The following is a 23,247-nucleotide window of genomic DNA, read 5'->3' as shown; positions in this document are numbered from 1 at the left end:
AATAAAATTTAGGACAAATGTATTTTTGAGCCTGGTATTTTAATGTTTTTTCTAAAGACAGATAGGAATACTATAGCTAATACTGGTGGTAATTATGGTACAAGTGTCTAGGAAGAGGGGGCCTTAGATGGCAAAAACCAACAAACTGTATTCTAAATGAAAAGTAAAGGAAACTAACGTTTGCTGAATATAATTTGACTAAGGTACACACAAGTAAAATGATGAATCCATCACTCACAATTCAAAACAAAAAAGGACCAAAATATGTATCCAATAAACTGAGAGTAATAAAATTGTAAAATAATGAGACCTACAACTCCCTTTGTGCTGGTTTGTAAAGATGTACGTACCCTAGAAAAGCCATGTTTTAATCCTAACCCCATTTTGTAAAGGCAGTCATTTCTTCTAATTCCTATTCAGTACTGTATGCTGAAAACTTTAATTAGATTATCTCCCTGTAGATCTGACTCATTCAAGAGTGGTTGTTAAATTTGATTAGATGGAGACATGACTCCACCCATTCAAGTGGGTCTTGACTAGTTTACTAGAATCCTATAAAAGAGGAAGCCTGGAGATTTGGAGCAAGCAGAGAAGAGTGACAGAGCCACGAGAAAGCCACAACAGAGAATGTTGCAGAACCACAAAGCAGAGAGTCCACCAGCCAGCGACTTTTGGTGGTGAAGAAGGAAAACGCTTCCCAGGGAGCTGGAGAGGAAGCTACCAGATGATGCCATGTTCGCCATGTGCCCTTTCAGCCAAGAGAGAAACTCTGACTATGTTCACCATGTGCCTTTCCACTTGAGAGAAAAGCCCTGAACTTCATCAGCCTTCTTGAATCAAGGTACCTTTCCTTGGATGCCTTAGATTGGGCATTTCTATAGACTTGTTATAACTGGGGCATTTTTCTCGGCCTTAGAACTGTAAACTAAAAACTTATTAAATTCCCCTTTTTAAAAGCCATTCTGTTTCCGTTATGCTGCATTCCAGCAGCCAGGAAACCAGAACACCCTTTGTCCCTCAATGCTTCCCATTTTTATATTTCCAACACAAACAATTACAGATATATACACACACACACACATGCACAAACATATTCCTCTCCTTAGGCATTAATCACCTCCATGATGTCTTTTAGCTAATGAAAGTTTTTTCTCTAACGATTTTGGAAGACAATTTGTGATCTACACATCAGCCTTTTATACATAATCAGTTGTTCATCACTTCTCTACGCTGGCCTTAAAGTTAGGAAATCCTGATTCTAACTCCTCCATTATTAAACTCATATTTTTCTAAAGTACATTGCCTAAAACTACATATTCATTCTTTCAGTGATAAACTATTTCAAGGATCCGTGCTTTGTTATGGAAGTCGAGCTATTTTCTCAGACGCTATAATGCTATATATCATTCCTTTCAATTGTTAACTTGCATTTTTAAAAAAAAAAAAACACTGTATAACTGAGTCATATTTTTCTCCTAAACCTTCTTTCTCTGTTTTCATATTTTTCATAGTTCATCAGTTTATTTTTGCAGTAAATATGACTTTTAGCTTTCTTTTTCCACACTATTTCCTTATTTTAATTGTAATTCCATGCCCCAGGTTCCAAGTCATCACTATAGCTCTACACTTCCTTATCTCCTATTTTGTTTCTTCAATGTAAAGTGACATTTTATGATCATTTAACAAAATCATTGGAAAGTAGATCGAGAACCAATAAGCCCTTGAAAAATTTCATTTCCCAGATTGCTACCTGTTTCTTTTAACAACTCTTAAGTTGACCAATAGTGAGAATCAATTAATACATATTAGCCTCCTGTTATTTTCCTATGCACAGTTCTTTTAATAGTTATACAACTTGGAGATGCTCTCTTTTGTTCCTTTTATTTATGGATATACCAAAGAAAAACAGACTAAATGGTGTTGTTGGAATTCCCAGGGACCCCCAACACCCCCTCTCTCAGACTTCCATCAAGTATCTAGCCCTTAACAGAGGTTTCCACACTGCAGTTGCAGACTGCATTTCAGAGATAACCCTTTGACCCAGCACCTGTCCTCAGGAAATCCATACCTGTGATAAATTCCTCATTCAGCGCCCCCCAAAACTCCACAGTATTAACCCTGCCAAAACTATAACAGCCTTTAAATTTTAAACCGCATTAATAAAAGGCTTACAACTTCCTGTTTGACCCCCTACTTCTACCCCAACCAATGAAATCCCCCCAATTTCCTGTGCCTGCCAAACCCTCAGTTCTTCCACTATAAAGTATCTTCCCTTATCCTCCCTCGGTGGGCTGAAGTCTGACTTTAGATTCCCACCATGCTGGCGCCTGAATAAATTCCTTTACCTGTGGTCAGTTTGTCTCCAAGCCTTAAGTGAACCTAACATGTAGTTTTACCTGTTAACAGAGGCCCACTTGAAGAGATTTCTTTGAATTGTGTGTGGAATCTTTAAGCCTTGTCACTGTTCCTTGAAGTACGATATCTGAAGACAATCCAAAGAAAGAGAGGTAGAGCAGACTCTGGATTATCTAAAGAAATAGGAAAGCAAGGAAGACATGTTTGATTGACTTCCATCCGCATATTTTTAGAGCCACAAATTTTATTTTATCCCAATAAATTGCTACCATATTTTAATGATTAGCAGAAGTGTATACATTTTTTTCTTTGTAGATGCAAGTACTAAATATATGATCAAACATATGGATGAGAAAAAATAGACTATAGAATAACACTTTTAAAAGCACATAAGAGTAAATGAGTTTTCTCATTTTTTCTTCATGAGAAAAAAAATGCATTGGCATCCATTAGCTATTATTCAAATAATTTTCTATTACATTTAAAGAATTTGCTCCAAAATTCAGTTAAATAAAATTTTCATTAGGAAAGGGAATGAGTAGAAAGTTTAGAAAATAATTACTAGAAATACTGATCAACTATGTATATACAGGTCTTACAATGAGACCAACTGGATTCTGAAAAACAAACAAAAAGCATTTTAGGGGCCTACTGACTTAGAATTCAAATTTCCTAATTAGATCTGGATGATAGACAAACATGCTAAAACTTCCTAATACATCAAATACCTTCATTTCAACTCTAAGTCTGGTGTTGAGTATACAGAATCTAGTACTTTATTTTATTTGAGCCAATCCTTCCTTTGCCTAGAATAAAGCTGAGAAAAAGTCAATTCTTTCAAAATAACTTGTTATCTGCCTTGCATTCTATCCTAAAGCATCAAACGAAAACAACACAGACACCAGATCTTAGGAGGTTTATCTGAGCAAGGAAGAAAGTCCGTGATCTAGATGCCAAGTCAGGGAGGAATTTAGGGTAAGGACAATTACAAAGATCAGTAAAGGAATTTGCAGCTAGAGATAAAATCTTTGAAACGGATAAGGCGGGAATTTAAAGCTTTAACTTATGCTAGGAATGGAGAGTTGACAATAAAGGGGCTCCTGGATCTGGGATAACACATCAAGGAGAGGCTCGCATCAACAGTATTCCAACCAGAAGCCTCAGGAACTCTGTGGATATTTTAAGCTGGGTAATTCAAGGATGTCAGTTCCGTCCTACCCTAAGTAACTAGCCCATTTGAATACAGAAAATTCCTTTTATATTCTGAGCAAACACATTTCTTGAGTTTCCTCTGGTAGAGAAAACTTAGTCCTGAGTGCAGGGCACAACCTCAGAGGAAAGGCTGAGACACTCCAAAAACCGGCTCTGACCCTCCAGTCTAAGCTTTACTACTCCACTTTGACAAGTCCAAATTCAAAATGCTCAGCACCATTTCCACAAATTTTCGCAGGGTTTTAACCTGACTGGCCTATTTCTTCCAGAAAGACCAATCCACATCTGGAACTCCTTTCAACAAATGGACCACCAAATAATCTGGAAATTCTGTTTATAGTTTTGCCTATATTAACCGATTTTATATCCAGTTCTCTACATATATTGAACTAAAATAGTATTTTATTCACATTTATGTAGGCATACTCATAAAATGCATATCATGATCTTCACCAGTGTTTTAGAATCTGTCTTGCCAGTGGGAAACCAACCACCTTTAAACAAATGGGAAGGCTTTTCTTTAATTTGGGAATGCAACTATATTAGGACTGTTTACTAACGTTCAGATAGACATAAATGTTCTTCTCCCCAAAGCAGTACTAATTAAAAGTCACAACTATCCTTCAAAATGTTTTGAAATTCAATATTCAAGTGGAGTACATAGATTATAATATATCGTATTTAAGCAAAAGAATGACTTGATGACTGCTGAAAGAACTTGGCTATTTCAAGTGGTTTTTCAACAACTTATGTGATGGGATAAATTGAAGTCCAAGAACTTCACATTGTTTTCTAGAGATACAGCAGGACTAACTAATCTATGAAAATGTATGACCTAGAAGTAGAGAAAACTATTAGCAATGGTCATTAGCCAGACTTGTTCTAGTTTGCTAGCTGCCGGAATGCAACACACCAGAGATGGACTGGCTTTTAATAAAAGGGGATTTATTTTGTAAGCTCTTCAGAGGAAAGGCAGCTAACTTTCATCTGAGATTCTTTCTCACGTAGGAAGCCTCGGGGTAATCTCTGCTGGCCTTCTCTCCAGGCCTCTGGGTTCCAACAACTTTCCCTGGGGTGATTCCTTTCTGCATCTCCAAAGACCTGGGCTGAGCTACGAGTGCTGAGATGAATCATGCCGAGCCGCTTGGGCTGTGCTATGTTGTGCTCTCTCATTTAAGCACCAGCCAATTAAGTCAAACATCACTCATTGCAGCAGACATGCTTCCTAACCAACAGCAGGTATAATCAGCAACAGATTATACGTACCAGACACGTACCATTGGCTCATGTCTGCAGCAACCGAACTAGGTGCCTTCACCTGGCCAAGTTGACAACTGAATCTAACTACCACAAGACTCTTGTGTGATATTCAAGGTCCTTTCTCACTCAGTTGCACAGAATATTAGAATGGCCCTTTATATACTTTGTTGTTAATTATTTCTTCAGCTTCACAAAGCTAAAACATTATGTGAGTTTTATGAAGTCTTATAAAAAGTTTAGCATATCCAGAAGTTTGAGTTTCAAAATACAGTCTAGAAATAGTGTACACATCAAACTAAGCTGCAAGCTAAATCAATGGGAGTTAGGTGACCATTGGCTTCACTATAAATTCCTCTAGATGCGCTACAGATGAAGAATGTTTTTCTTCACATCCTACCTATAAAGTGTCCCATGCTTTCATCTAAAAGAATTAATATGTTCCAAAAAGAACAATCGACTAATTTTTGTTCTGTATTCCCCTTCCTTATACAAAAGCATAAAGCAATGTCAAATTAATGTGCAATGTTTTAAGTTCAGAGGACAACTTGGCTAATTTTACAACAGGAATTAAACTGAACCAAATCTCTTCTTTTCCAACAGTAATTGAATTAAAATTGGAATCTAATCCTAAGAGGCCATTTTATTCTCCAAAGTGAACCATCTTTTAAATACTATTGACTGATTTACTTTGACATCTAGACAAGTGAGATGTCAATAGTGCATGGCTCCCAAAATATCAGTAATCTATTTTTAGATGTAAATGATTGCTATAGGTAAAAAGACCTTGAGAATGTTAACTAGAAATATCTTCATAATGAGAAAATTAAGAAAAATAACCTAAACCAGTATATAATTCCCTATAAAAGGTAGATATTCATTTTCCATATCAAACAATAATTTTGTTTTCTAATTCTATACTTTTAGAAATGAGTGAGAACAGTAGTGGTGAAATTGTTTATAAAAGCCTTGAACTAAGCAATTTCACTGTTAAGATTTTTTTCTTATATGCACACTTGCACAAATATGCAAAAATACACATACAGAATGTCCAAGGCAGCACTGTATCTAATGTTTAAATGTTATACAGTGAACATACTTCATTTTTTCTATTAAAAACTCTAAATTACAGAACAGAAAAAAGCTAAAATACAAAACTTTAATAAGCAAATAAAATTATATTTCCTGTATGTTCACTTGCTGTGAGTTGTAGCAAGTGCTTTTGTTTGTATTAAATATAGATTTTCTAGACTTTTTTTTCCTAGTGATTTCTCCTGATAGCTAAGTTTCCATCATACTTAGGAAAATGAAATTGATCTCTGCTTACTGGTTTTATCCCATGGTCCTCACATTGTGGTCCCCAGTTCAGCAGCATAAACATTACCTAAAAACTTACCAGAAATATAAATTCTTAGGAACCATCCCAGTGAATCAGGAACTCTAGCAGAAGAACCCAGCTAGTATTTGAATAAGCACTGCAAGTGTTCAAATGAGCACAAAAGTTATAAAATCACTTTTCTACTCTTTTTCTCAAACACATCTACAAGTGTGTTAGTTGTAATACTGCAATAAACTATTAGTAGCTCTCAAACCACAGTGGACTTTTACAATTCCATACCTCATCCAGTATTCACTCTAACCAAAGTGTCTTTTCTCTAGGGACACTTAACATCACCAATTCCTAAGGTCTGACTTTGATCTTAATTTGAACTTCTCCTACATACTACTACTGTAGCATGTATCTATGACACTTGTATTTACTTTGCACTTTCTCTTTTTCTTGAGGACAGGATCCATATCTTATTTGACTTTATTCACAGAACATAGTAGGTGTTCAATAAATTTGAATGAATGAGACTAAAAGAGAAATCAATGTCTTGGAAATAAAATATTTTTATCACTTTTGAACTAACACACAGCTATGCAGTACTGTGAAACAAACACTCTTATCACTGAAGTTAAAACAGCCTAAATTCAATTCTGGATTCTACCATTTTCTAGATATATCATTTAATGTCTTAGTATTCTCCACTGCAACTTGGGGGCTTTATTAGTGAAGACCTCACAAACTTAGGGTTTAATTAAACATTCAAGAAGGGCCTATAATAATTATTAGTGGAATTATTATTCAATAGGATTAATACTATGTAATCCGGTTTTTCTGGATAAATCAACTTAAATATTTAATAACGTCTTTTTCTTTAGCGATAAACTTATCCGTTTCATCTATAATTATGTTTGCAGTCGTTTTCCTCCCCAAGTGTCAATTTACACTAATCAGCATCCCCTGACTCCTCCCTGAATAGGCCATTAAGATTCCTCTTGTAATGCTTAAAATTCCTTGGAGCACAGTTGGAAAAATCATTCATAATCTCTTTCTTACCTCTCATATTCACTGATGTTCTCTAGTCAACCAGGAAAAAAAAAGGATTCTATTTAAGAGATTTAGAATCTTCTGTTTTGTCTTTAGTCTTCAGATTTTCTGGTGTTTTGTTTCTTTCCTCAGTTTGTAAAGAAGGTAGTCAACTATGAGTTCATTGGAACCAGGGAAGGGGAGCTTTAAATTTTTTCTGAATGTTTCTAGGATGACAGGGCTAGAGGATATCTTTCCCAACTTTCTATTAACATGTCTATTTCTTAAAAATCCAATAAGAAAAAAAAAATCCAAAAGATCTCTTTATACCAATGATAAGAATCAGAAATATGCTAGAATACCCTAGAAGTTCCTAAAAAAGGCAATACTGTTGGGGCAGCTTTAAGAAGTAGGCCCACAGCAAAGTGAGTCAATTGGGCCAGAACCATTGAAAAAGATCATCTTCTATTTCACCAACATAAGCTTCCCTGGCTTATTGAATCCTCTGCCCACCTGATGGTGGAAGTTTCCTGAGAACCACTGCTCTTTTCAGAATCCTGAACATGTTTTCAGTTCTATTTATGACATATGTCTTTGTCTCCAAACACTTGGTCACCTGTTATCTCATAATTCTATGATCCCTGCCCCACCTCTCTTGGATAAGCATGTTTATAGTATGGAAAAATTGAAAACAACCTATGTGCTTAACTTTGGGAAACAGTTGAATTTATTACAGTAATCTGCTGGACAGAATATTATACATTCATTAAAAGATGGTTATGAAATTATGTAATAACATGGAAAATATTTATGACAATATTAAGGGAAAAAAGGACATAAAGCTATATGCATAGCAAAACTCCAAATATGTGACAAAAGAGATATATAAGAAAAAAAGACATAGGATGTATTGTTAGGGTAAGGATTTCATCAAAATTAAAAGCTTTCGTACATCAAAGGGCATTCTCAAGAAAATGAAAAGACAACCTGCAAAATGTGAGGAAATATTTGGAAATCATATATCTGATAAGTGTTTAATATCCAGAATATATATGTTTTTAAAAATCTCCTGCAATTCAACAACAAAAAGGCAAGCAATCCAATTAAAAAAACAGGCAAAAGATCAAATAGACATTTCTCCACAAAAGATAAACAGATGCCCAGTACACACATGAAAAGATATTCAACATCATTAGCCATTAGAGAAATGCAAATCAAAACCACTCTGAGATACTACTTCACACTCACTAGGATAGCTGTTATTTAAAACAACAGAAAATAGCAAGGGTTGGCAAGGAAGTAGAGAGATCAGAACTATGGTGCTCTGCTGATGGGAATGTAAAATGGTGCAGACATTTTGGAAAACTATTTGGTGATTTCTCAAAAAGTTAAACATTGAAATACCATATCCTTTCCAGGCATACACCCCCAAAGAATTGAAAGCAGGGACCCAAACTGATACCTGTATCCCAAAACCTGTAGCATTATTGAGGATAAGGAAGAGGTGGAAACAACCCAAGTTGGCATATATATGTTACCTCGATAAAAATAAAGAAAAAAGGGAAAAAATAAGTAAAGAACAGATAGGCATTTTTTTAAATAACCCTTCCAAGCATCTATAAATTATAGGGTGAATGAGAAAAGCTTCTTTGGAAAAATTATTTGAAGGAAGGAATTTCATTATGTAAGGAGACAGAGCCAGGTGCTTAACAGTTAATAAGAACACCTCTAATATACTCCTAAAGGCCAAGTCTTAGTTTCTAAAGAGAGTTTAGAGTTCTATCGAATTCCCAAATCACAAATTTAGATCCTATAAACTTATACAATAAGCTCCTTAAAGGATCTAGTATATGTTTGAATATTTTATGTTTATTAAGATTAAACTATTGAGGGATAGCTTCATGTTATTTAACAGAACATGTTCCCATAAAATTAATACAATTTAGCTCAATAAATAGATCAGTTTTTTATTTTATTTTTATTTATTACTTTTTTATTTTTATTTTTATTTTTCACTTTTTTGTAAATAAATCACTTGAAGATATTTTTCAAATAGAATGAAAACAGCACCTTACACACATATATTCACACTGTTTTAAAGAACTATGTAATATTTTAACACACAAAATATATAGTTCCCCTTATCTGCCCAACCTGTGTGCCTTTAATTAAATTTGAAAATGTATACTGGACAGTTCCAAGATGGGGATTAAGTCAACCATATATTACTCCACAAAACGATCATTTCTATAGCACTCGTTACTAAATATATTATTATGAATGCATAAGAGTTAACAATTTACAAACATTCCAAGAAATATTCCACATGTCAAACTAATACATAAATTTTGTGACACTGTAATTAGTGGGGACTGTTAACTACAATCTTTTCTTATAAAGGAACAATAAAATCGAGCTACAGTAGGGCAGAACTGAAAATTATCCGTTTCTTACATCCTCAAAATTCACTATGAAAATCATATCTAACAAAGCTTGCCAGAATTCACAATTTCAATCCTTCATAGTTAAAATCTGATGTTACTGTTAACAGAATATTCACTGAACACTGATAATGAAGCTAGTGCTGATAGAACAGAAATGAGTCTGAAGTTAAATATAACCTAGATGAGAACTACAGAAGCAGTTGAAAATAAATCAATTGGTTCGATCCTGCTTGTCACTTCTCGAAGGTCACTAGAAAGAAGAATCCTCCCAAGAGCAGGAAGAAGAAAAATTTCTCTTTCTGTTTCTCCTTCCCTTACTGAACTACTTAAGATTGTTGTCAGTCTAACAAAAGCAAAACAAAACACAAACAAACACCATCTTCTAGGAATTGGAGGCATATTTGTACTACACCAAACTTTAGGAAGCTTTTGCCTTTGCATGTTGCCTCCGTTCTTTTTCTCCCTTTGCATTCTCCTAGAGGCCTGAAAGCTGGCTTCTAGCTTCCAACAGGGCACGGAAGAAATCAAGCATCAAACTGATCCTAATTTAGTTTCCTAGTTTTTAAAATATTTTATTAATTTAATTTCGTTTCTAACCTTGTCCTTTCTTCATACATCCTGGTATCCACTTATATTCCCAAACCACAGATCCCACTGCCTGACTGGGTACCAGTCACCAGTGCAGAGTAGTCACATGTTTGCACTGACCCTGCTGCACTTTCGAAGAACAGCTATGTATTCCTTGTCCCGACTCTCCCTCTACATAGCTTTAGGCTCCACACGACAGCTGTATGCTTCCTCTAGCCTTCTGCTTGCAAACCCCCTTCCTCCCAGCCAGACAGACAGCATGGCAGCAGCAGCAATGGGAGCACCACGTTTCCATGCTTCCCGTGCTCTCTGGGAAAAGGACAACATTCCAAACCTGGGGAACAACACAGATGAGATTTCTATCCTTTAACCCCATCTTCTATTTCCTTCCTGCTCTTTTCTAGAGAAAAAAGCATCCCTCTTTTTCTTTGATGCTAGCTCCTTTAAATTCTAAGGCTCTTGACTTCAATAATTTTAATACTTGATTTTAGTTTTTCTATATAAGACATATATATATATATATATATATATATATATGTCTTTTCTTGTTCTTTAGTCTACAAAACACGTCAATCGGCTTCGGCCTAAAAACAGGCAGGAAGCATAAGCTCCCCTCCATCCTGTTCTTCCTGGGAGCTGCCACTCTATTTCTCTCGTCTTTTTCATTTCAAAACTTGGCGGAAGCCCGCACTGCTCCACACTGGGTGCTGGCAGCAGCATGTCATGCCTTGCTGCCTCTGCCACCCCGGCTGTGTGGGCCTCCAACTGGTATTCTGAGATCTTCCAGAACCAGATCTTCATAGTCAACCAATGGCACAAAGCCACTAGCAAGAAACCGTTCCCCACTGTCAAACCATCTCCGGGACAGGTCATTTGTCAGGTAGGTAAAGGGGCAAAGGAGACGTGGACAGGGCCGTGAAGGCCGCTCAGGCTGCATTCCAGCTGGGCTTGCCGTGGTGCGAGATGGACAGTGCCGACAGGGGCCAGCTGCTGAATCGCCTGCCGATTTCACTGAGTGGGGAGCACAGCTACCTGCTGGCTTTGGAGACTGCGGACAATGGCAAACCCTACATCAGCTTCTACCTGGTGGATTTGGACATGGTCCTCAAATGCTTCCAGTATCTTGCAGGCTAAGTTGATGAGCACCATGGGAAAACCATTCCTACCGATGGCGACCTCTTCACCTAAAACACCATGAACCATGGGGTGCAGGCAGATCATTCCATGGAACTTTCCACCCCTGATGCAAACATGGAAAATGAGACCAGCCCTTGGCAACTGAGAACAGGGTCGTGATGAAAGTGGCTAAGAAGAGTCCACTCACCACCCTCTATGTGGCCAACTTGATTAAGGAGGCTGGCTTTCTTCTGATGTGGTCAATATTATTCCTGGGTTTGGCCATTGTTTCCCACAAAGGTGTACACAAAGTGGCAATCATGGGTTCCACTGAGATAGGAAGGGTGCAGCAACCTCAAAAGAGTAACCATGGAGTTTGAGGGAAAGAACCCCAACATCATCATGTCATGGTGCTGATATGGACTGGGAGGTGGAGCAGGGCCCACTTTTCCCTGTTCTTCAACCAGGGCCAGTGTTGTCCTGCAGCTCCCAGACCTTAGTGCAGGATGACATCCACGTGGAGTTCGTGCAGATGAGCTGAGCTTCAGCCAAATCTCCATTGGTGGGGAATCCCCTTTGACAGTCAGATGAAGCAGGGGCCACAGGTGGATGAAACTCAGTTTAACAAGATCCTTGGCTACATCAAATCTGGGAAGCAGAAGGGGGTGAACTTGCTGTAGACTCTGGGCTACTTCATCCAGCCCACTGTGCTTGGAGAGGTGCAAGATGGCATGGCCATTGCAAAGGAGGAGATCTTTGGGCCAGTGATGCAGACCGTGAAGTCCAAGACCACAGTGGAAGCCATTAGGAGAGCCCACAATTCCAAGTACCTACTGGCTGCAGCTGTCTTCACAAAGGACTTGGACAAGGTCAGTTATCTGTCCCGGGCCCTCCAGTCTGGCACCATGTGTGCTATAATGCATTTGAAGTCCAGTCACAGTTCAGTGGTTCAAGATGTCTGGGAATGGCCAGGAGCTTAGTGAGTATGTTCTGCAGTCATATATTGAAGTAGAAATGGTGACAACCAGAGCTCCTCAGAAGAACTCATAAAGAACCATGCTGACTTCCTGAGTTACCCAGTGATGGAAAGTTTAATCAGCAATAAAACCAAGAAAAATGTCCTTTGCACATGAAAAGTCTCAAAGAGAAATTCTTGCCACAAAATATTTTGGATCAAGACAGTCCTGGAATTTGATTTGATAAACAATGTAAAAAAGTGAGGTAAAAAACCTACTACTAGTTTTCAGGTTGATTTTAAAAGATAGATTCAAATGCCTGATCCTGTCCATCTGATATACTTTTGTAACTTGCTTTTATAGGGAAAAAAAGCCAGTGTTTAAAACTGCATTAGTATTTAAGGCAACAGCTAGCAACTTGCTATGTATTCTGGACTGAAAATCATTAACAACAGCGCTGCTCTTTTGAAAAAAACCTTCATAGAAGGGTCCATCTTTACTCGTACCATCCCTACTCATCATTAATTCCTTGTTTCTGGTTGAATAACTTCTCACTTGAGGATGAACTGCAACTTCCTTATATTCAAATCTATTGGGCCTTACTTCATTAAACTTTTTTACCATACTTGACCATATAATCGGGCCTTGTACTTGAGACTTTGCAGTCTTTGGTTTCTATTTTACTGTATCATTCTTATCTTCATTCCCTTTTTAAAAATTTAATATCCCTTCTTCTGTGGCTAAGTTCCCTTTTCAGGACTACAGTATATGGGTTCTCATGAAGGTTACATTGTTGACTTTTTTTCTCTTTACTTATTCTCCAAATAATCATTTACATATATTGCTTCAGCTGCCACTTTTATTCTCAGTGGGTTCAATTCTTTACCCCTTGCAAGAATCCTTCTTCTGTGTTTTAATTCTCCAATTCTTACCACTTCCTGGACATTTTTACATGGATGTCCCTCTAAATGTTAAATTCCCTTCATTCTGTTGTGATACACTCAGTCTGCAGACTAGAACACACTGAATCATCTCTCTCTGCCCCCTTCTCTTCTTATATGTCATTCCTCTCTAATAGCTCTTAAATGTATCTTTCTTTCTATTTCTCCTTTGACCATTTATTGCTTCACATATGGACAACTACAATAGTTCCCTAAGAGATTGCCTCAACTTCATTTCCTATCCTTGCTCCTACCTCCATCACCACACACACACAGCCCTCCACATACACAGCCTCTCTACCATGAACCCAAGCAGAATTAAACTCCCAATAATATTCTTCTGGATTGGGTCATTCTACCACTAAGAAATCTTCAATGGGTGGGCCACTGTGGCTCAGCAGGCAGAGTTCTCGCTTGCCATGCTGGAGATCTGGGTTTGATTCCTTGTGCCTGCCCATGCAAAAAAAAAAAGAAAGAAAGAAAAGAAATCTTCAATGGCACCTGTTAGCAACTGAATCATTTCCCCCACAAAAGGCATATACAGGTTGCAATCCCTAGTCCTGTGAGTGTGAACCAATTTGTAAACAAGACCATTGATGATGTAACTTGTAAAGGTATGCCCAGTCTGAATGAGGGTGGGCCTGAAGTTCTTAAAAGCAAAAGAAATTGGACACAGAAATAGAAAACCACAGATAGCAGCATGAAGCTGGAATTCAATAGAAACCAGAAATGTATGGAAAAGACACTGCCACGTGCACTGGGATGCGATAGAAAAGCCAAGGACCAAGGAACATTGGCAACCAGCCCTTGAAAGCTACTTTGAGGAGAAAGCATCACTGCCAATACCTTGATTTTGGACATCTAAACTCAAAACCATGAGCCAGTAAATTTCCTTGTTTAAGACTATCCATTTTATGGTATTTGATTTTGCAGCTGGGAAACTGACACAGCACCCAATAGTCTTGAATCCAAGGTGCTCCAAAATCTGACTCTGTTAAATATTGCTTGCTTATTTTTCACGAATCCCTATATTGCATTCAAATTGTATACTACCACATTAGGAAAAACCAGTCCCACAGAACGTTAATGGATATTACATGGAAATAATCAAATACATTTGAGAAATAATGTCCTAAATGGAGTGTTTATTTCATGATTCCTTGGAGTCCTTATTATGCTGATATGCACTACAAATTTCTTTAGTTATAGAATCCAGATATCCAGATTGTTTGACCACAGAAATGTTTTTTTTAAAGAGACTCATCTTCCTTCCATTCACCCAACCTAACTGCACTGTCCATAATGAAAACATGTCCATCCTTCTACGCAAATAAATGATGTACCCTTCTTATAAAATCATGAAATTATTTCTAGCCATTTCTGAGACAGGAAAATCTCCTTTTTCTAAATTCTCAAACAAGCCTGTTTGATTATACCACACTGTGTTTGTTTCTGAAATTATTTATGTCACTCTCCCAGTCTGAGATCATATTTTGAGACCATGAACCATGAATGAATCATATTTACATTTCCTATACTACCTACCACAGTAACTTCCAAGTAAATAACTTCATGCCAGGATACACAAAACTTTAAACTATTTATTTTATAATATTTCATTTTTTCTAGCCATCAACATGGAGAAATTTATGTGCATACAATTATATAAACTAGCATGTAAATATAAAATGATAACCCCAACATGTAGATTATTACTCATGCAATCCTAAATTAGACATTGGTGCTAGAAACATAATCTGCAGATAATGATAAAATTTAGATCATTTAAATAGAATTAGTTTAAAAGGCTGAGGTTATTTCAATAAATGGGGTATAGAATTCACAAAGTACTGAACAAATTTGGGTAAAGAAATTTTCTCCTCACAAAAAAATTATCTTAAAGATCACTCAAATTATAATCAAATTCCTTGGAATTTCCAGGGGTCAAACATGTAAAATTCATCATTGCTGCCAAAGATCTAGAGGAAGGAAAAACAACACAATAAAAAAGATGGATGGCATTTTGTCCATCTTGTCCAAACATTAGGATGAATTCAAGTTTCCAATGAACAGAGAGATTAGGGATGGAGGCTAAAGAAGCTGTTTTCACGAAGGACCTTGGAACTCCACACGATGTTGTCTTAAGGTTCAGATAACAAAGTGCTTTATAGATTTGGATGGTCAGGGGGAGCATTTTGCCATTTCTATCTGCAACCCAGCCTTAGTGTGGAAGTAAATCACTTTGGGAATATCAAGAGCCAAGATCATATATATATATATATATATATATATATATATATATACGAGGGCAATAACAATGGTAGAAACAAAAGTAGAAAAACTCAGATGCTCTCTCATTGAGCTAATGTGACTCCTAGAAATATTTCCTAGAGAAATTGTCAGATAAGTCAAGGCCCTTGTGAAGGCAGAAAAGGCTGAAGAATCAGAACGAATATCAACCTGACACTATTTTTAGTAATTTCATTCAATCATCATTTGTTCAACAAATATCAATTGAAAGTCTACTATGTGCCAAATAAAGTGGCTACAGTGCTGAGCAAAAGTAATTCCCACTCATGGTGCAGCGAGCACGCTCCTGGCAGCAAGCAGGCCCCTTGCCCCTCACCCCCTCGCCCCCATCCCCCATCCCCCATCCTTCGCACTCCCCCACCCCCACCCTCCCCACCTCCCATAATTGCTCATCTGCTTCTGTAAAATCAGCTTTCACAACCTTTCCTGATTCTGGCCACCAGGGAGCAGCCAATCACCTCCCTCAAGTGTAGCCAGTTACCATATTAAGAAAACACTACCAGCCATTCTGTCTATAAATATCTTGTATCAGCTCCTGATCCCCCTCAGACTTTCAGAGGCTATTGGCTGAGCCCTATGGCCATAGACTAATAAAACCTGCTTCCTGAAACTTCGGAGCCTCGATCCCCATCTATTTCCGCGTAACATTCCTGGAGGCTCCTGCAGCCTCTTTGCACTACAATGGAATGTAAATTTCAGAAGAGGAAATAAACAATAAAACAAGTTACAAATGCAACCACAAGACAATTACAAAATGATATACTATACAGAGGAAGTAAATAAGGTAATATGGCAGAGAATCATGGATGCAGTACAAAGAAGGGTCTACAAATATAAATAGAGTGGCCAAAGAAAGTGAGACCTAGAAAAATTATTGTTTAGAAGCTGAAATACCTCCTTCCATCCACCTTGTCTTGTTCTAAATCAAAAATACAATAGTAATGAAGATAATTCATTCTCAGTGTAAGGAAAATGAAACTAAGTAGAATAATTCACTCTAAATCCCAAGTTTTTCTGAAAACTGGTAAACTGTTTTAACACTGCGATAGGTTGAAGCTATATGTACCCCAGAAAAGATCATGCTCTTTTAATCCACCCTGTGGGTGTATGTGGGACCTTTATATTACGTTATTTTGATTGAGATGAGGTGGGTCTTAATCCTCTTACTGGAGTCCTTCATAAGAGAAAAAAACACAGAAAAAAGCCCCCCGAGAAATTCAGAGAGAAAAAGTCAGAGAAGCTAAGAGAGACAGAAGATAAGCACAGGAAAGAAAGCCACAGAGCAGTGAGAAGCTTAAAGCAATGAAACCCAGGAGGGAAAGATGAGCAGATGCCGCCATGTGCCTTCCTATATGACAGAAGAGTCCCAGATTGCCAGCAGCCTTCCTTCAGAAAGAAGGTATTATCCAGGCAATACCTTAATTTGGACATTTTCATGACCTTGGTACTAAACTTGTAAGCTAATGAATCCCTATTGTTAAAAGCCAGTCCATTTCTAGTAGATTGTACTTTGTCAGTTTTAGCAAACTAAAACACTATGTTGGAAAAATGCGCACCCATTTTTCCAACTCAGCCCCCCAGGGCCCTTGGAAGCTCCCAAGTATCCGCAGAACTAATAGCAACCTGACACTATTTTTAGTTATTCCATTCATCCTTCATTTGTTCAACAAACATCAACTGAAAGTCAACCATATCTGTGCCAAGTAAAGTAGCTAAAGTGCTGAACAAAAGTAATTTTCACACATGGAATGGAAATTTCAGAAGAGGAACTAAATAAAACAAGTTACAAATATAACCATAAGATAATTACAAATTGGTACACTGTATAGAGTACCAATAAGTGATCAACTCACTTACCCCTGCTTCATTCTTTGACCCATTCTATGGGTCCTAGGGATTCAGCCTGTTCTCTAATCTTGTTGTCCATTGTTTCTCTCTCTTATGCAGTTCTATATTTGCAGCCTTGGCTACAAAGTAGGATGGTCTCCCTAACTCTGCCCTTCCATGATACTCTTAAAATTAGGCAGAAAGCTCCTCTCTTTTTTTAGCTTATTACCATTTTTCACTGTGGGGAAACATACGGGGGTAGTAAAAATGCTAAGCAAGGTTCCACAGCTTATGTAGTAACAGAATACTTACTGTGCTCAAACCTCAGCTACAAATCATGTCTCTTTCTGAGATGACAAAATATTAATGAGCTTCTACCCTAAGTTTTTATTCCTAGAGGTAGCTTACCAAGCATTTCCCTTCGAATTCTTCCCTTATGATGAAATCATGGTAGAACATTGACTTCTCATGTCTTCTTCTTTCAAGAACTCATTCTCCCCTGAAACATTCACAGGGTATCTAATTTTATGTCAAAGACTGTGTCACGCATTGGAAATATAACAATGATTAAGACATAGGATAAAGTCCCTGACCAAAGAAAGAACCTAATCTAGGAGCCAAACTATAGTTGATGATTACAATACGCTATGATAAATGTCAAGAGAGGGGTAAATTCGGGTTTCTTTGGGACTAAGAGGAGGGAAACCTATCTCAGATGCTAATACATACAGAAATCTCTCAGGAGGAAGTGAAACCATGCCAAAAGTGAGCAAGGTGGAGTGAAGTGGGATGGCTTTGAGTAGAAAGTCATAATAGGAGACAAAACATTGGTGTATCCTAGAAGCAACAGATAGTATCATGTCATGATTAGCTGGATGTAAAAGAGCATGGAAGGGCACATTTATATGAAAGCTTTGAAACTAATAATCTGATTTTTAGGCAAGGAAATTATTTAGTTAGTTTCCATTTAGACAATGATTACAGAGATAGGATGGAAAAGTTGATCGAAGGGAGAGAAGCCATATTAAGAAACTAGATAGAATCTATTACAACAATTCAGAAGAGCCAGGCAAACCAGTAGCCTGGAGACAAAGAAAAGGAGGGAAAATTTGAGAGCTCTTAAGGAACTAAAACCTTGTGTGTACTTGGAAAGTAGATGTAAAGGGCACAGTGAAGAAAAAAAAAGAATTAAGGATAAGACAGGTATCTGACCTGAAGGACTCACTGAAACCATTTATTAAGAAGGTATTTTGGTTTGTTAATGCAATGGAATGCTATATACCAGAAATGAGTTGGCTTTTAATAAGGGAATTTATTAAGCTACCTTTTAATAAGGGAATTTATACAGTTCTAAGGCTATAAAAATGTCCAAACTGAGGCATCCAGGGAAAGATACCTTGACTCAAGGAAAGGTGATGACTTCTGGGGTTTCTCTGTCAGTTAGGAAGGCACATGGAAGGCACACATCTGCTAGCTTTTTTTCCAGCTCCTCATTTCAAAAGGTTTCCCTGGGAGCATTTTTCTTCTGCATCTGCAAAGGTGTCTTGTCTGTGTCAGCTCTGAAGCTTTTTCCAAAATGGCTTCCTCTTAAAGGACTCCAGTAAGGAACCCACCTTGAATGAGTGGAGACATATTTCCATGGAAACAACCCAACCAAAAAGATCCCACCCAGCAATATTGAATCAGTATTAAAAAACAGGGCTTTTCTGGAGTACACAACAGTTTCAAACTGGTACAGATGGGATGAAGGCAGATGAAAGTTTTAGTTTGGAATGAGCTCCAGTATGAGGTAAATACTTGTATACAAGAGTTTGGAGCACATTAAAGAAATCTGTTCGGTATTTATCAACTTTTGCCAGTTTAAATGTTACCTCTTCCAGTAGGCCTCTTGCCTTTCCAATAATAATGTGTTGGAGCTATCTGCTTTGTGTAGGGATTACGAATGCCTCTTTTGATATAAAACAATCAAAAAAGCTAACCCTTTAAAGAAAAATGTCCTGCAGTCGGAGGTTCTAATGCTGTTCAGAGTTTCTACCTCTACACATTATGTACTTAACTTCTTAAGTAGTATCAGGACTGATATGTGTTTTAATAGTTTTGCAGTCTATCTTGTATTTCCCATGAGACCAAATGATAATGCAGGCTAAACATTCACTATATCTGCCTTCACATAATCTGTTGAATATTAAAATTTGTATTATTTTGTTGCCGATTGACCTTCAGGCAATTTGTCAAGAAATTCATCCTGTAACAAGCATGAATATGTGTACTCAAGTGTCTCCTGGGTAAAATATGACTCATGGCATTTTTGCTTCTGAAATGATTAAGTCTCAAACCTGAAGTTCACAGCAGTCATTGTACAGATTGATGTTCTCAATGACTAACATTTGACAGAGTTTGCTTCTGATTTATTATCCTTCTAGGTAAAAACAATTTACATCGTTTTTTAGCGTTTTTACCATGTTTTTCCACTAATTGAATGAAAAAATTCAATTCCTTTTATATTGAGGATGTGTGCATTTTATATAAACTAATCATTTTAAATTAAATTTTTATATTTTTAAGTGTAATGTCATTGTGGTTTTTTTATGCTGAAATGGTCCTGCTCTTTTCTTTTTTAATGTCAAGTATCTATTAGCTCTTGATTTTTTTTAATTGTACCTGACAGTAAACCTAATACTCATATAAAATCTATTTAGTAATTATTAAACTTTTAATATCATTTATGTATTTAAGCATAGAAGTGTGTTTATGTATTTAAGCATAGAAGTGTGTACTTTCAAAGAACCTTGTAAGTTATTTTAGAGGTGATAAGAATGTCCCAAGTCAGAATCAACCCTTTTATACTTTATGGAACAAAATTCAAAGGCTTCATTCAAGCTTTGATTCACATAGCCAACTGGATCCAAAACTACATTTCAACTAAAGTTCTTGGACTACCATAAAGTACTCTTACAGAACCACTTTGGTACAGAGATGTCATGCTTTTCCACCTGGGTAAGAAGTAAAAAGTCAGGCTCCTTGATTTTTATAGAAGAATTTCAATTTTGCAACATATACAATTAGAATCCAAAACAGATTTTTCTTATTACAATTAACAATAATGTAACTTGCCAACCATTTCAGTCTCAATTATTTTAAAAGCTACTGAGCATTAGTCAAAGTCAACGAAGAGATCCATATATATCTGTAAATTTACATTTGAATATAACCCCTCTGCTGCAAGCATACTGCGATATAGAATAAAATCTGAAAAGAGAATGCCAAATTTAATACTACTATGACTACTAACATAGTAGTCTCTGTGGACCAGAAATAAAACAGAAATGCAGTGTGGTGAGCCAGCTATCAGGAATGTGGGAAACAGAAGCTCAACTTTTATACGGTACGGGGGATTCCAAGTGCTCCATGCAAAATGGGTGACAGAAAGCCTGGCTCACTGATGCAAGACAGGTCAGGGTCTGGGTCTGCTTTTCAAACTCTCAACCCCTCCTAAAAGGAAGAAAGAAAAAATAAACCTCTTGCCCACATCCACCTGGGACAATTTTTTTCTTAACCCCATGGCCAAGGGGAAATTGGCAGAACTCTGCAACAATAAACTGAATGAAGTTCTTTTATGGCTTAATGCCTATTTCTAGTTTTCAAACAAGTACTGAATATGGGCACAAATTTGAGTTCTCCCAGGTTTAGAAAGCTGCTTGTTAAAGCTGTGCATAACTTAAAATTAGTGATTTCTCTTTGAGGTGCATGTATTCGTGAAGAAAACATGTACAAGAATGTTTACAGCTGCATGCTATTTGAGTAAAAAAAATAGAAGTAATATAAGCATATATCATAGGGCAATGCACAATAAGTAAGTATATTCATAGACAGGAGTTAAAAATGAATAAGCTACTCTCTAGAAACCTGAGTCAGCAAGGAAAATCATTACCCTCCGTCTTACATGGGACATGGCATCCAGGCGTGAAAGTCTACCTGGCAACGTGGAACATGATACCCAGGGATGAGCCTGGCTCTGGCACCACGGGATTGACAATGCCTTCCTGATCAAAAGGGGTAAAAGAAATTTAACAAAATAAGGTATTAGAGGCTAAGAGAGTTCAAACAGAGCCTAGAGGCTATTCTGGAGGGTACTATTCTGCAAGCTGCAGCTAAATATTGCTAATTACCACAGTTTGCCAACCACACCATTCCTATCAACCTAAAAGAACACCCAGGGCTCTAGCAGAGATTTCACAATAGTTTCACACACTAAGGTTACTTTCCAGAAACCTACAATTTCCAGATGTTTCCTAACCCAGAGGGGCCAGCCTCTCCAAGAACATCAGCTAGTTCCATCCCCTCATTCCATGCTGTTGACACGTTTCCAACATGTGAAAGTGAGACTGGACAAAGCTAAATCCTCTTAAAGATTGGGAAAAGGATAAAAGAAGAAGGAGGAGTTATAACAGAGAAGATAGGATTTAACAATATCAATATAATGATTGATATTATATCATCTGTCATATGTATGTATCATTATACTGATATTTCTTTTAGTCTCCAGTGTCTTAGAGCAGCTAGAAGGAAAAACCTGAAATTGTAGAACTATAACCAATACCAAACTCTGATATCTGTTCTATAACTACTTGTTAAAATGTACTTCAAAATGTATTGCTTTTTTGTATATATTTCACAATCAAAAATGTTAAAAAAATGAATGCGCTAAAGGTATATATTTGAATATATGTTATCTCAAACAATGTTGAATGAATAAAGTATATGATAAAAGGGCTAATTCAATATGATGTCAATATATGAGTTTTGATGATTCATAAAACTTTAGGGTGTATTACATATAGAGGCATACATGCATGATAATAGTATAAAATATGATTTTTTATGATAATAGTATAAAAATATGAACAGGGAGAAAAGGGGAGCAATAGAAGAGGAGGAAAGCATGGGTCTTCATCTGCATCTGTGAATCATTAATACTTAAATAACCAATATAATACTTACCTAATAAAAAATAAAAATATTGGGCCGGTCACTGTGGCTCAACAGGCAGAGTTCTCGCCTGCCATGCCAGAGACCCGGGTTCAATTCCCGGGGCCTGCAATACACACACACACACACACACACACACACACACACACACACACACACACACACAAATTATGCTAGAAAATGAAGCACTAAAGAGAAATATGGATAACTGAGAGTAGACAATAAAATTATAAACCTGGAAGTCAGAGTAAGTTTCACTGAGAAGTAGACATCTGAACAAATTCCTGGAAAGGTGAGAGTGCAATTTATACACATGTCTGCAGTAAGAAATTCCTTGTAAAGGCTGAGGACACTTGAGCCTGGTATGGTCTAAGAAAAGTAAGAACAGTGAGTGTGGAGCATCCTAGGAGGTGGTGGAGCAGAATGAGCAAAAGGAAGAAGAGTAGCAGATGAAGTCAGAGAGGAAAAACTGACAATGACAAAATGTTAAGATCTGTCAAAGCTGGGTGGAAATACACAGGTGTTCTATGTAATTTTCTCCATGTTTATAATATCACCATATTTTAAATATATATTTTTCAAAACACAGAGGAAAATTAAGAACAAATCAAGCAATATAAAGAGATGACTTTAAAAAAAGAAAGGACTTTCCCGGCACCTGCCCATGCAATAAAAAAGGATAAAGGATAAGAATATAATCAGGAAAAGAGATAAAACTGGCAGTTAAACTTTTGAAAATCTCCTCAGCAACATACAAATACAAAGGACAAATGTAAATTAAATCTACAATGGAATATCATTCTTCACATATTCGATTGTCAAAGATAAAAGATTTGGTAATAAACTATATGGGAAAGGGTATCAGGAAAAACTACTGGTGTGAATAAACATTCTCCTGG

At 36.9% G+C, this 23,247-nt stretch overlaps 1 protein-coding gene and 1 pseudogene across 6 annotated transcripts in view; one reads left to right on the top strand and one right to left on the bottom strand.

The window, feature by feature from the left end:
* SLC16A7 (solute carrier family 16 member 7) overlaps window positions 1-23,247 on the bottom strand; it is a 188,339-nt gene that overhangs the window by 101,517 nt on the left and 63,575 nt on the right. For 3 of the 6 annotated variants that reach the window (XM_077111246.1, XM_077111249.1, XM_077111248.1), the window contains exon 2: window positions 2,397-2,528. The exons of 1 other annotated variant lie outside the window; for it this stretch is intronic. The gene's annotated coding sequence lies outside the window, so the exon portion shown is untranslated. Of the gene's footprint in view, window positions 1-2,396; window positions 2,529-6,151; window positions 6,216-7,207; window positions 7,763-23,247 lie in introns of those variants that run through there. 2 more of the 6 variants (XM_077111245.1, XM_077111247.1) reach the window with 2 other exon arrangements.
* LOC143690666 (aldehyde dehydrogenase, mitochondrial pseudogene) lies at window positions 10,928-12,375 on the top strand (annotated as a pseudogene).

The sequence above is a fragment of the Tamandua tetradactyla genome, chromosome 7, assembly GCF_023851605.1.
Source record: "Tamandua tetradactyla isolate mTamTet1 chromosome 7, mTamTet1.pri, whole genome shotgun sequence".
Classification (NCBI taxonomy): domain Eukaryota; kingdom Metazoa; phylum Chordata; class Mammalia; order Pilosa; family Myrmecophagidae; genus Tamandua; species Tamandua tetradactyla.
The sequence above is the reverse complement of the archived record's forward strand: the minus strand, read 5'-3'. Positions and strand labels throughout refer to the sequence as shown.